This window comes from Centruroides sculpturatus, unplaced genomic scaffold (genome assembly GCF_000671375.1).
Source record: "Centruroides sculpturatus isolate CEXI.00-Female unplaced genomic scaffold, Cexi_2.0 scaffold792, whole genome shotgun sequence".
NCBI lineage: Eukaryota > Metazoa > Arthropoda > Arachnida > Scorpiones > Buthidae > Centruroides > Centruroides sculpturatus.
In genome coordinates this window covers 393,204-408,273 of record NW_019385073.1, presented here as the reverse complement: position 1 = coordinate 408,273, position 15,070 = coordinate 393,204, and the positions used below count along the sequence as shown (strand labels likewise).

Genomic DNA, 15,070 nt, shown 5'->3' with positions numbered 1-15,070 from the left:
TAGTCAGTCTTTTTGGATACCATAAGTCATATGACAACATCCAGAAGGAAAACAAATTTGACATGAATTTGATGAAACCATTCATTTGCATTTGTATCACCCAGGAAAAGCCTGGAAGCTGAGCAAACAAGTTCCACACAAACATGCTAATGATAAGCTCCAGGAGCTCATGATCTGCTGCTTCCAAAAGACAATGAGCCATTTTGATGCAGTTTTTGACATACTGTATGTAACCCATTTTTTGTTACACAACAACACCAAACCTTCTTTTCATTGGTTATGGTCTGGTGAATCTACTGCACACACCAAGCCCAACATCTATCAACAGAAACTGTTGTGTGTCCAATGGACTACATTAAAATGGTTTGTTACAAGCTTTCCCTGGCCAAACAATCACTGCAGATGTCTTCTTGGCACAACTGCAATGGATTCAAGATGCACTACTCCAAAAACAACCTACACTTATTAATCACAAAGCATTATATTCCTCCAGGACAAAGCACAACCTCAATTCAGAAATTCTATGCTATTCTCCATAGTCACCAGACATATCACCATTGCACTATCACCTCTTTGATACTGGACAATCATACGTGCAACCAATGTTGAAACCGATCAGTTTGGAAATAGGAAAGTTGAATGACTGCTTCATGTCTGAAGACTGGAACATTTAGAATCTTCATCATGATGTTTTTCCATTTAGGTAGGATCTGCTATTTGTATCTTTAGTTGCCATTTGTTTTGATCCTGAATATCGTATGGATGAGTACAAGTAGCCTTTAGATCTGCAAGGATTGTATTTTGCCATTTGTTTTGTCTTCCAAGTCATCAGTGACCAATGATCTTCAGATTGTGAGCAGTTCACAACAGAACTGAGAGCTGTTTAAAGAACCAATGTCCTAACCAGCATAATGGCTTTTTCACATGTGTTTTAGTCAATGAGTGTAATGCCAAACTTCTTTCAAATTGTATCATTGGTGACATCAACAAGAAGAGAAACGCCTAACACCCAACAGATAATGTGCATTTCCATAGCATATAGTTGTGCTATTGTGAGATAGGTCAACATTTTGCTCTGTAGAGGGCAATGGCTCTAATCATTGTCATAAAAGATGCTTTCAACTTCCATTGTATTAGGTTGTGTTAATCCTTGCCTGCACTTTATTGTGAATACCAGTATTGGCTTATAGGATCCTAAGTATCATATTTGTTTTTTTTTTTTAAGATTATGACCATTAACCATGATTGATCCTGCAGTAAGGTTAGTCTCAAAGTATTCAGCTTTAGCAATATTTAGGTACAGACCAAACAGGCTGAGGCTGTCACTCCAGACTGTTTCTGACTTGTGAGTTGAGAAAGCAAAAGACATGGGAATATCTTTGGCTCCAAATTTTATGAAAATTCCAAAAAGGATTAAAAAAATGGGCATGATAAGTACAATTTATTCAACACAAAGCAACTTAGCATTTATTATACTGTAATTCACCTGCAGTAGTTAGAAAATATACCCATACCTCGCTATACGGCCGCTCTTTATACGGCATTTCGCTATAACGGCCCTCTTCAATTAAGGCACATTTTCGATTTACGGCCTAAAATGTTTCGCTATAACGGCAAAAAAAAACTTTTTTTTCGATGTCGATATATCTACATGTTGCCAATCTTGCGCAAGCGCAATCTCGATGCACACTCTTTTCTATTTTCTCTTGTTTACGAGTGTTATTAAGTGTGTGCTCATAAAGCGGCTGGTTTAGACTTGTCTGTGAGTGTTTTATGTACATATTTATAACATCAAGGATGCTGTTGACAGCATCAGTGAATCATGGAAGGAATTAAAATTAACAGCAATGAACCATGTTTGGAAAAAAATATGGCAAGAATGTGTAAAAAGTACTGATGCAGAAGTTAATTTCCTTCCTGAAATCAGGCAAAACATTTTGGATCTAGCACATGATCTCGGCTTTGAAGGTTTGAACGAACGTGATGTGCTTGATCTACTTGAAGCTGATAGGGAACCCCTTTCATATGAGGAACTCATTCAGTTGCAAGCAGAACCGGCATTTGATGATGAGACAGAGCCTGTTGTATCCAAACAGCTAACATCAAAAAATTTGTCGAAAGCTTTTTCCAGTTTCGAACAAGGAATAAACATCCTCCTTGAAAACGATCCTGACGTCGAACGTAGCGCTAAAGTTTCTCGAGGAATTAATTCAGCCATTAGCTGTTATAAATCACTGAAGAACGAAATAGACAAGAAGGCAAGACAAACAACGGTGGACAATTTTTTTAAGCCAGGCCCATCCTTACCAGCGAAAAATGATGACGACAGTGATCTGCAGGTTACCATTTCTTCATCGTCTTCAGATTAAAGCCATTTAAAAAAAAAATGTGTATGTAAACATACACATATTTTATGTAACATGAAGTTGTTTCATTTTTCTTTATAGATTATTGTTGGTTTTTGGAGTCTGTTATTATTTTATGTACAAATGTATGTACTTCTTATGTATGTATTTTTCATTTAAATGAAATAAAAAGATAAAATGCATTTTGAATGATAAATCATGTTACATATTTAACAAATTTGGAACCGATCCCATTGAATTTGTATTAGAACAATTGATTCCTTATACGGCTTTTTGCTTTGCGGCCAAGTTTTGTGGAACGTATCTAGGCCATAAAGTGAGGTATGGGTGTAATCAGCAAATTTGTCTTTATCTGCATTTAATGATCTGCCCACTTGGTAATTTTTGTTATTGTTACTGTATTTTCAAATGGGATAAAAGCTGATGCCATTAAAATATCTTCCATAGTTTGTACTTTCTCAACTGATGATAAAAATTGAGATCAGTTTCACTTTAATTCTATAATTGAATAAACCCAAATCTTCTATTTCAATGATGCCATTTTCTTTGGTGTAATAAAGCCATAGCAGTGCTTCCATGAAATTCCTTTTAGTAATAAACTTTTGTGATGTGGTTCTCTGCCACCCATATGGACCCTTCATGAACCACAAAACCAAGGATGGTGAACCTATGGAATATCAGAAAAATCATCCAGCATGTAACTTAACATGCAATTTTGGTTTATCGCCTTTCTTTTTCAATCATCCTTTTAGTTTATCACCTGATCATCCTTTTTCCAATCACCTTCTTTACATTTATTCTAATTAAAGCATATTCATTTAATTTTTTTGAATATTTTTATTCAGCGTGAAACTTCAGCACGCATAAACATTTTAAAAGATAAGCATGCTATATGGCAAGCAGACTGAGAAAGGTTTGCCATTTCTGCACTAAACTGTGGTTGCAAGTGGTTATTTCATGCAATATCTGACTTCAGCAAAACCACAAAGTGTAGAAAACTGCTACATATGAGTTAAGCCTAAGTGTGAGTTTCTGGACAACATCAAGAGATTTACAATCACATGATTCTACATATTAAGACCCATAGAAATATAGTATGGACAGTTTATTGTAAATCAACAATAAACCAATGCACAAAATCTTGATTTTTTTGTCAAACCTCCATAACTAAAAACTTTTAACTCAGTTTCAATTTTTCTCCCAACCGATTTGAGTTAACCAGATTTATTTCTGGGAAGGTGAGATTATTGGCTAAAGCTGTTTTGTTTAGGTAGTTTCCACCATTTTATTGCTGCTGGTCCCTTTACATGTTTCTTTTTGTTGTTTGGCAAGCTTCAAGTTGAGAATTAGAAGTTTATGCTCATTGTTTTAACAATGAGCATTTAAATGGAACCTCACATGCTACTTTAGATCCAATTGGAAACATCACATTAGATTGGATAAGAATCAATTTCCAGAAGAGGAATATTTTAACTTATTCATAAATGGTATGCAAGTGCACTAATAACTTCCTTTTATTGCATCATTCATTGCAAACATGCTTGTTTCTATGTGCTGGAAATCTGTAATAGTGTTTTGTTTTAATTCAAAATGACTGATGATGATGAGAAGTTAATAAATTTAAGTTGGAAGTAACCAATTATTTACAACATTCCATACACACAAATTATGCCACCAACAGAAAAGAAAATGTGTAAAATGCTAAATGGAAAAAGAAAAAATCTTAAGTAATAACACTTCTAAACCTAATGGGAAGACAAAAGCCCGCTTTCGGGGGACCTTTGCGAGCTGGTGGTGAGACAATTGGAGGAGAAAGTGTTGCCCAAATTCTTACCAAACATCAGTCTATACCAAAGATACGTGGACGACATCTTTATACTGTGGAAAACCACTCCCAATCTGGACGATTTTTTGTCGTGTATGAACAACAATGCATATGGCCTCTCCCTCGGCTTAGAACAGGTTAGCAACTCGAGTGCTCATTTTCTTGATGTTAACATCCGTCTCAGGGGGGGCAAGATAGAAACGAGCGTCTACCATAAACCTGACCAACTCCCGCTGTTCATTCCCGCGTGCTCTTCTGACCCCTTTGTTTACAAAATGGCGGCTTTCCGAGCCCTTACCAAACGGGCTTTCACGCACCACACACATGTGCGCGACGCATGGTCGGAGATCCGACGCATAGAAAAAATTGCCGTGGAACATGGTTATAATAAAGCCTTGGTCCGCGGTTTAGCACATGCATACGCCCGCCGCCCCCCATGCCGCAGGGACAGCCCCCTACCATCGCCGGACGACAACCGTCAACCGGATGGGAACGCAAGACGAGCGGTCGTCCGCTTCAACCGGCATTTAGACCCCCTATGTAGGGAGATCGCTAGCAACAGCCGCACCAAAATCGCGTACTTAAGAACCGGCACGCTTTACGACTTGCTGCGCAACGCGAAGGACGCAATCGATCTCACCAGGGCCCCAGGTGTTTACTCCATTCCCATACAGGACGACAGGTTCAATAGAGACTTAGTTTACATCGGCTCCACCATCCGATCAACACAGAAACGAATACCCGAACACCATGCTGATATTAAGCATAAAAGACACACCACTGCCTTATCCACCTATGTCACCGACCCTGAAATAAGGGCGGACTTCCGGAACACCAAAGTTATCAGACACGTGTGCCGCACGGATCACATCCGTCACCTGGAGGCCTGGGAGATTCACAAAGCTAGCAGGGGGGGGCAACTGCATCAACTACAAGGACAGGGAAACACTTGCACAGGCGTGGAAGTATTTATTCGAGGAGGTCGAGCAATGGTGGTCGGAGGGGTGAAACCCGACGCGCACGTTTATTTATTTACATCGTTGGCAACATCGTTACAACGGTCGGGTCGACAGTCACCACCTGAAGCAGACCTCGGTGGAGGTCGAAAGTACTTGTGGAACTTAATAGTGAAAATAACCCTCGTAAAAAAGGTTTTTTCGTGGATCGTTATTATTCAATGAGGTGTTAAATTGTTGGAAGTAGTTATCTTAGTAAAATTTACTTTTGCTTGTAAAAAGCAGAAGTAAACTTAATTCCTGAAATTAACTAAATCTATTGAAAAGCAAATGCTATTAATTTTTTATTTTAATTTTTAAGTAATAACTGGGTCACTTACTGTTAGGAAACTGCAGAATCTGCATAATCACTGTACGACTCGTCATACTTTTAATAACTGACACTGATAACATTAAGCAGAATAAGTAAAGCTAAAATTAGTGAAAATTCTGGTTTTATTGACACTTATACTAAATATTAGCATTTGAAAGACACTGTTACAGAAAGATCTTACAAATAGGAAAGTCCCAAACAAAAAACTTTATAATAGGATATATATGAAAAAGGATCTCTTACAAAAAATTATACAATAAATATTTCAACTATTTGGGCACACAAGAATAAAAGAAAACAGAAAAATTAAGATTCTAATCTATGGTATTATGGGTGGATTTAACAAGAGGCAGACCATATAGAGAATTGATTGATAATGTGGAGTGGTGTTGAGCAAAAGTACAGGAATTGAGAAAATTGGCAATGGATAAAGAGAAATGGAAAAAAATAGTGGAAAAGGCATCAGACACCAATGGGCAATGAGCCCAGGGCTGATGATGATATTAAATGAACATGTTAAAACAATTAAAAAAACATAGAATTTGAAGATTTATTGGCTTTAATTATTATTACAGTAGAGTGTCGTATATCCAAAAGCCGATCAACCGAAAGAGTTCCAGTCGGACTGTGTCCTGCTGAATCGAACATTTTTGACACTAGATTAACTTCCACAAAATAACGTTTTTTGTTTTTATATTTTTCAATATGTTTATTTTCTTTGTACAAAATAAAGAAATAATTTTTAACGATACAATAACCACGATTATTATTTTTAAATTTTATGTTAGGCTTAACATCTACAAAAATTCAATGTGAAGCAACACTCAATGGAAAAAAAATTCAACATGGGATAGGTTAATATATTTTTTCGTACATAATTGGTTATCCAAACAACCCCAGTCTCCAATTAATTCAGATAAACGACACTCTACTGTATTTAATTAACAATAACACAGGTCTACAGTGTAAAAACTGATTTTTTTGTGTGATCATATGCTTTTTTAATGCTGAATTCAAAATTATTATTAGTTTTCTCTATCACGTAAGAATTGTCTACAAAACCCCATCTTTTTTTTGGCTAAACTGATGCTTTCTTCACATATTTCATGCCTATATTAGTGACATATTCACACCCATATACTGTGCATCTGGAGAAAACATAAGAAAACTTGGAAACTGTTCTAAAAAAGATAGTTATGATATACACCAGTGGCTTATCTGTGGAGATTTGAAATTACTGTGCATGCATGTTATTAGGTCAGCAGTCAAGTAATGCCAAGTTTCCATGTTTTCTCTGTGAATGAGACAGTAGAGCCAGGAATTGGGTTCAGAAGTAATGGCCACCTAGAAAACAATTACAATCTGGCATAAAAAATATTGTGAAAAACAGCTTGGTGAACCCAGAGAAAGTGCTGCTGCCATCTCTGCATATTAAATTAAGCTGGGACTAATGAAATACTTCATAAAGGCTTTACCAAAGAATGGAGACTGCTTTTTGCATAAATAGCCTTATACAAAGCAAAACTAAAAGGTCTATTTACAGGACCTGATAAGGAAATTAATATCAGATAGAACTTTTCTGCAATGAATGGAAAAGAACAGGATGTCTGGATTGCATTTAAGGCACTAGTTTCAAAGTTTCTAGGAAACAATAAAGATCCCAATTATAAAGAAATAGTAGAGAAATTGTTAATTAAGTACCATGAACTGGGCTGCAATATGAGCCTCAAGGCACACTTTCTAAACCTCACACTTGAATTACTTTCCTGAAAATCTAGGGGCTGTAAGTGAAAAACAGGGTGTGTTCTTTTATTCCTCCATGTAACTCCGTGCAAACGACATCTGTTTAAAAAATCCAGTGGAACACGTTCTTAAATTCCGGTAGGAGTGCGTGCTGTTGAATGGCAAAAACGGCCACTTGTAGCAATAGTTTATGGTGGAAAGCAACACGGCATCTTCCATGGCTCAGATAGTTTCGTTTCAGGTTCCCATTATGTGGTCTTATGAATAAAAATTTAGAAGTTGTGAAAGCGCAAGTTAGTCCGCGCGATGATGTAAATGTCTTTTTGAATTTTTTTCAAATGATAGCTGGCCTTCTATTTTTTTTTTTTGGTGGCTATTTTGAACGCTCTTTTAACAAATAATCCATTTTATGATTAAATTTTACAATTCGGACCCTTCTTTTGCCTTTAAAAGCTCATGTTTTAGAATTATAGATTCCTCCATCATGGTACTATCGATAGTGCGGGCACCGCCATCTTTCTTTCTTTCACCGTCATTCCTAAATGCCTACAAACAGCAGAGCACTCTTGTAGTAGCAGAGATGCAGAGCGACCGCTATTAATGAACGCACCCAGGGTGAAAGATTCCATCAGGACAATAAGGAAATGGAAAGTCAGTAATAATGGCAGATTACTGTTGGATTATGCATAGGGACATTCCAAATGCAGAACATAAGAGAAGGCCCATGAAACAGTTTTAGGGCAAAAAAAAATCATAACTGATAAGCAACAAAGCTAATTAATGGCTTATATGGGTACAAAAATACAACATATGTTAATAATAAACTGAAATTGGTAATCTTTCCTGCATTAAAATAAATTAAAACACTATTATACATATGTATATAATATGCTTTACAAAAGTTTTATCAAAAATTTATAAAAAATCTTTGTATCAAAATGTCACTTGATGGAAACATTTAAGAGATCATTTTTAGTTAGTAAAAAATCACATCTCAGAGTCCGAACAGTATTTTATTAGTTAAAATTTGCAGACTTGTATAATTCATTACCACTTATTCCATACATTACTGAATTGAGAAATGCCATCAATTTTTACTACTTTTTCAGAAGCAAACTATTAAAACAAATATTTAAAACACTGGTAAAAACTGATAAAAATTAAGCATTTTCAACTAAACATTAACACTAATAACGTACAAAATCCTATTTACTCAAAAATAATGACAACCACAGTCAGCACTATTACAGTAACCAAGGTATTATAAATGTATTGTAACTCATTTTGGGATGTGCTACTTCCAACATTAGATAATTAGTAATAATATATACAAGTACAATAAGCTATTGTGCATATGACTATTTTTCTGCAATGCTATTCTTTTAATTTATTTCATATTAGAAAATTTTTGCAATAATATTTTTATTCAAAAATATAGATTTTTGTAAAATTATAGTATAACTGATACCNTATTCAAAAATATAGATTTTTGTAAAATTATAGTAGAACTGATATCTTTTAATCATTTACCAATTTACTTTAATAAAAAAAATTTAGATGACCCCTTTTCCATTTTTTTCTCTTATAAATTAAATTCAAGATCTATTTTATAAAATTAAGAATTTTCAATTCTTTTGAAACAAAAACAATATTTATAATAATCTGCATAACTTTATAATGAAATGTTAATTTAACAATAAACAAAATAGTTTAAAAAAATAGTTAACAATAAACAAAAAAGTAATAAACAAAATAGACTTCACTTCTAAGTAATCACTATTCTTCCAAACACAACAAATTATTAATTCCACCAAACAATTTCGGTAAAAAATAAGGACAAATGCATTAATTTCCAACTTAAGCACAGATCATTAAACCCGTATTCCCACACGCTTAAAACAAAGTCCCGACTTCTTTTCTCCCATAATAAAAAAGCTTCGACGCCTCCGTCGGCACTCAAAGAACAATAAGCCGAGCGGACAAGCAAAAGTACAGAACGGGACAGTTCTCAGTTCAAAACTCCAAGGAAATTTATTTAAGGCGTGCAGCACGGTTGCATAAAAACAATAAATAATAATAAATTACATTTTGATATTTCATTCAATTACTGCTATAATTCATATACTACAGCTTCAATAAATTTGCCAAATATTTATTAGGAGTTAAACTAAACAACTATTAAAAAAATAATGGCAAATTATTATATATTTTATTATTTTTTTAATTAATTACAATTGAATATTACCTTCAGAGCATTGATAAATGGTCAAAATGACCTTAAAAACAGCAAAATAAACACAAATTACGCATCCAAGTTATAAAAAATTATATTTTATTTGTGAATTATATTAAACTGCGACGTATACGAATCCATTTTAATTACAATTATAGATTAATTTATTAATTATTTGAAGTTTAAATTAAAGAGAGGAAGAGGAGAAAATTCAAATGAAAGCGGGAGATAGCGAACAAAAGAATGAATTAGGCCTACCTGCAATCCTGCCCTTGCCGATCTGGATATGGCTTTAGCTTTGGATTTACCCGAATCTTTGCCTGCTTTACCGCCAGCCTAGACATAATATTAATTATTTAGCATATTCTTAACGTATACGCCATCCAAATAACGTTTAACTTACCATCTTTATATTGAATGAATATTCCGAACGAGGTATGAAAAGAACCAAGCGCGCCTTTACTAACGAACAACGATTTGATTGGTCTTCGTCAGGTTGCCAGACGATTCGAATTTTTCAAATATTCTATCTATTTATTTATTATTTTAATTAGTAAATATTAATTAAATATAAACATTTTTAAATACCGCATTATACGTAATAATCGTAATAGAATTTAAATCGATTAAAAATTTTAGTGTTGATGATTTTTTGAAATAAAATGTTCTTGCTTTGTTCGGCGTCAAATTAGTGTAACTTTTCCCGCCAAATTTCGTAGTCTTCAAACGACCTTGGCTAATGAATTTTATTATCCGTTGATGTTATTTTATAAAATATTTATTAGTTTTCTTATTCATCTTTACGGATCCCGGGTACTATCGGATGGCCGGATGGTTAAAATGGTAGCTTGCCGCTCTGCGGGCCCGGGACTAAATCCGAAAGAGTAGGAAAACACCAGGGAATTTTTCGGGGTTGTTCGTCTGGATACATCGGTCTCCCTCTCTCACCGCTTGGCCTCTCTATTGTGGGCCTAGCCGAATCCATAAGGGGCTTGCTGAAGAAACCTTAACATCTAGAGGGAGAAAATAGCTTTTAAAAAATCATGTATTTTTTATTAATGTTTTTATAACTTTTTCGTATATAAACTTGTAACTACCCGCGATAACGACCTGGCTTTTTCCAATAATCTTTTTATATATTCAGTAAATAATTTTAAATCTCATAGCGAAATAAAACTTATTTTTCTCTTTTTTCGATTTTTCCGATATTACTTCGTTACAGTTATTATTTTGAATCTAAACTCCTATTATCTTATGTTTGAAATAACTTATTTCCCGCCTTCGGAAAATGCAAAAATCTCTTGAATCAATAGCGTAAATTAAGAGGAATCATTCATTACTTAAATCCAAAAGAAACTTTCTGAAGCATTCCATAATATTTTAAGTAAATCTCTTTTATCATGTGGGCACTAAGAGGGCCTTTTTTCTGTACACATCGTTAGCTTGTCAAGGCTCACAATAAGAGTAACCGAAATTTTTTAAATTAAAAACTCTTTTTGCCCTGTGGCGTTAAGAGGGCCTCTTTTAAACAAGCCTAGTATGGATTCGACCAGGCCCACAATGGGGGCGACCGGATGGTGAGGGACGGAACCCGACATATTAGAACAGACCATTCTGAAATGAGAATTCCAGGATTCTATCCAGGGTCCCCCAGAGCAGTAGGAAGTCACCTTAACCGCTCGGCCAAATAGCTAACTGGATGGTAAGGTACTGGGCTCGACTTATCCGGTATCGTAAAAAATTTATCATATTTTTCAACCTCGCGGATTCGATACTGGATGCTCTACTACGTTAACTCGGTACCTTAAATCGTTCTATCAGGACCTGTCGAATCATTTTAGAACGGAAATAAAGGAAAAGAAAATTTCATCACTCATCCTGGAGAAAGACTGATAGAAGTTATTTCTACTTCCAGATCTCAACAACAATCCAACTCTGATGAATTTGTTCCCGGAACTTTTTTAATTTTCTTTTTAAGTGTTAAATACGTGAAAAATATCCGAAAAACTCCATGTGGTCAGCCGAACCCACGAACAAGTGTTTAGTGGTTGTGTCCACGACAAACTTTATTAATTAAAGAGAGATACAGGGTAAAAGTGAAATGCTCTTCTGTAAAAGCCAATGAATTTATTTGAAAATGGTTTGTTCGTGCTAGAATGAATTATGCTCTTATTCAAGACTTATTGATTCAACTTGCAGAACGCTGAGGTTTGAGCACATTTATTTCAACACACAATATTTCATCATTCAATATTTAGAAAAAATGGAATGGAGAACAAGATAGCCTGAAATAATCATTGCCTACACAATAAAAGATAACTTCATTTGTGACGAAATTAAACTTTTTTTGGAGTTCTTCCTGATAAAATTCTGTTAATTTACGTAAAGGTGGAAAAAACCGATAAAGGATGTTTGATTGTTTTGTTATGCTATAGTGCAATTGGAGAGAAATTTAAACCGCTATAATACAGTTAGATAAGCAAGCCATTGACAAAGCCTGTTTTAAATGAAATCAGCTTTGTTATTGGCTTGCTTATCAAACTATATTAAAAAGTCGCTTTACTTTCATTGTCATTGACCTAATGTTCCGAACAGTAAATTCCAAAAATTTAACATATAAAAAATTTATTTAATGTAATTTTATGCTAAATAAACTCAGTTATTTTTTTCATCTAAAAGATATCTCTCAATAAATTTAATTTAGAAACGGGAAGATGGCCTGGAGGTCCATGAACGTATCCGGTCAGATTGAAAACCCCCGGGAATTTTTCGAGGGTCGGTCCGTTTCGAATATGTCGGGCTTGTCCCTCACAACCCAGCCGTTCCAGTGTAGAACTGTGAGAATCTATAAAGGATTTGCTAAAAAACGCCTTTTTAGTTCTCACAGGGGAGAAAGAGGGAAGAAAGCAATATAATAATAATTAAATCATAGTTTGGTATAGATATAAAACTAGTTCGAATGCTATACAAATATAAATCTAAAAGATTAAAATATTTTATTGATAAAAATAACTTTTATAAATTAAAAATTATATAAAAAGAATAAAATATTTATTTTTAGTCACTATTATACTATTAGCGCCATTACTTCGTAGTGAGAGTTATAAGAAATAAATTATCGTCTGCTTACGAAAGAAGAAAAAATAAATGAAAAATAATAAACCATATTCAATGCGTTTGCATATACGTATCATAAATATACATACAGTATTTAAATAAATAATTTTATAAAATAAGATTGAAATTCTGTAATTACACAAATGAACAAAGCAACACGTGACAGAATGTTTTCTTACGTGTCTCTTACGTAATAGTAGTCTGTCACGCAGCGATTGGTTAAATTTGATATAATCTCCGCCGCAGAAGTTATTGGGTGTTAATGGCGGTAATAGTGATAGAAGTCGTCTGGCTTAAATGCGAAGTTTACAGAAGATATTTTAGCTTATTAATTAAATGAGAACAGAGATGTAAGTAATTCTTTTTAAGGGTTAATTTTAAAAATAAACATTAAGTAGAAGTGAGAATAATATTAACGAAAAGAATTAGATTTTTACGTAAATTAGGAATATTTTTGTATTTTTAAATGAAGTAAGTTATAATACATTAGTAATGTTGAATAAACCCCCCTTTTTTGTCTACGTAATTACGAATTCTGCGTAAATAAAATGAGAGTTGTCATAAACGTCCTCGTCGAAACCGAAACTTGTGTCTATCACGTGACCGAGGTGGCCCGTCTCGCGGTTTCGGTTTTGTTTTCCCTGTACGTAAAATTCCTTCGGTCTCGATTTTCATACGCTTTTGTTTTACGTTATTATTAATAAAAACAACTTAACTTTATAGCTTTGATGTCCGAAACCCTCCCCTAGTTGGAAAAAAGGAAAGTTTTTATACAGAAATCTTTTTGTTGAACAAACCATTGCATAAGAAAAGGGAAATGCTCTGGGATTCTGTTTAAATGTGATTTTATGCCTGACAAAGTTTTGAATAATTAAGCAAAAGTGCTTATTAGATAAGTTTTTGATTACTATTTTTGTGCCTTTTTAATTCTACATGTGGTTAATGTTTAAAAGACAGTTTGTATGGTGATGAGGGTTATGTGATGGGATGATCGATACGCTGATTTTAAATTGCAATTACAAATTCTCGTCTATCGACAGATGCTCCCACAGACTTAGATATGCATTAGAGAAGATTACGCAAAAGATTTTTTGTTACAATTTTCTGTGCATTATGTGCCATTGCAGGTTAAATGCTATCAGAGATCACTAATAAATTACATCTTTTAAAAAATCCAACAATGAATTTAATCAAATAACATTTTTGACCAGCTTCACTGACCTTCTTCAGTTATGATAGAACAGAAAAATAGAATGTGAATACAAAAATTTAATAATGAGAACAAGAATTCTGAAATAAATAAATAATTGACAGAAATCATAGTTGAGATTAATAAAAATAACTACAAAAATAAAATAAAAAATAAACAAATAAATATTCCTTAATAAAATTAAATTTCATAAAAGGACCACTCTGCGGTAGACAAGCTGTCTGCATCTCCATGGTTGATTCATCCGGATTTTTTGAGAGCTTTAAAAACTTGCAATTTTTCTAGATATCCCTTAGCGTGTATATTAGATGTGGATCTGATGATGGTTGCCTGCTCCCACTGTACTTGTATGTCTTGATGTGAGTAAGCTGCCAGTGTTGTATTATTGAGATTTTTATGAATTGTGTATTTATGTTCTTTGAGTTGTTGTTTTTTAAATTGTACATGGACTTTATGGACACCCTGTACAATTCAAAATACATAAAATCTCCAATTTATGACTGAGCATATCAGCAATTAATTTATTTTACAACAGATTTTAACAATAATTTTTCAGGAACCAGGTAACAGCTGGAGATAGTACTGAATATAAATGTTAGTTTAAGAATATTAAAAAAAAATATGTAATATAAATAATTTTAATATACAGAGGGGGGTGCAAAAGTAGGTATACAGTTATGGAAAAAAACAATACAGGGAGAAAATAGGAAGAAAAAACATTTTTATGTACAAATGAAATCACAAATAAGGAATACAAAGTTATAAAAGATAATAAAAATGCAAATGTTTGGTGTTCATTATTGTATGTATGTGTGTTCATTATTATATGTATAATATATATATATGTGTGTGTGTGTGTAATATATATAGTGCCAATCAGAGGGGGACAGGAAGGGCAGCTGCCCCAGGTCTTGCAATATTAGGGGACTCAACTTAGCAACTCAGTATGTTAGACAAAAATATAGGAGAAAGCAAAGTGATTTGCTAAATTTTAACATTTATGAAATTAAATTCTAAATTTCTGTAGGAGTCATAGAGGATTGAGAAATATAAGCCAGTCCCTGATTGGCTAGAAGTATATCACCCTGACCAACTCCAGGTTGGAGGGGATGTTCTTTTGTCCAATCACTAAACACCCACACTCAAACGTTACCCCTTCCTCCATCTCTGAATCCCACCCCCAGCAAAAAGGGTATAAAAGCAGAGAACGAGGCCTGTTCAGCAGTGGCGTGCCACGGGCAGACTGG

General features: G+C 34.0%; 1 long non-coding RNA gene across 1 annotated transcript; it reads right to left on the bottom strand.

The window, feature by feature from the left end:
• Positions 1-9,793: 9,793 nt before the first annotated feature.
• Positions 9,794-10,015, bottom strand: LOC111634254. Its single transcript, XR_002758171.1, has 2 exons — positions 9,900-10,015; positions 9,794-9,832 (listed from the first exon to the last, which is right to left on the bottom strand). It is a non-coding gene; the product is annotated as an uncharacterized LOC111634254 (long non-coding RNA).
• Between the last annotated feature and the right edge of the window lie 5,055 nt (positions 10,016-15,070).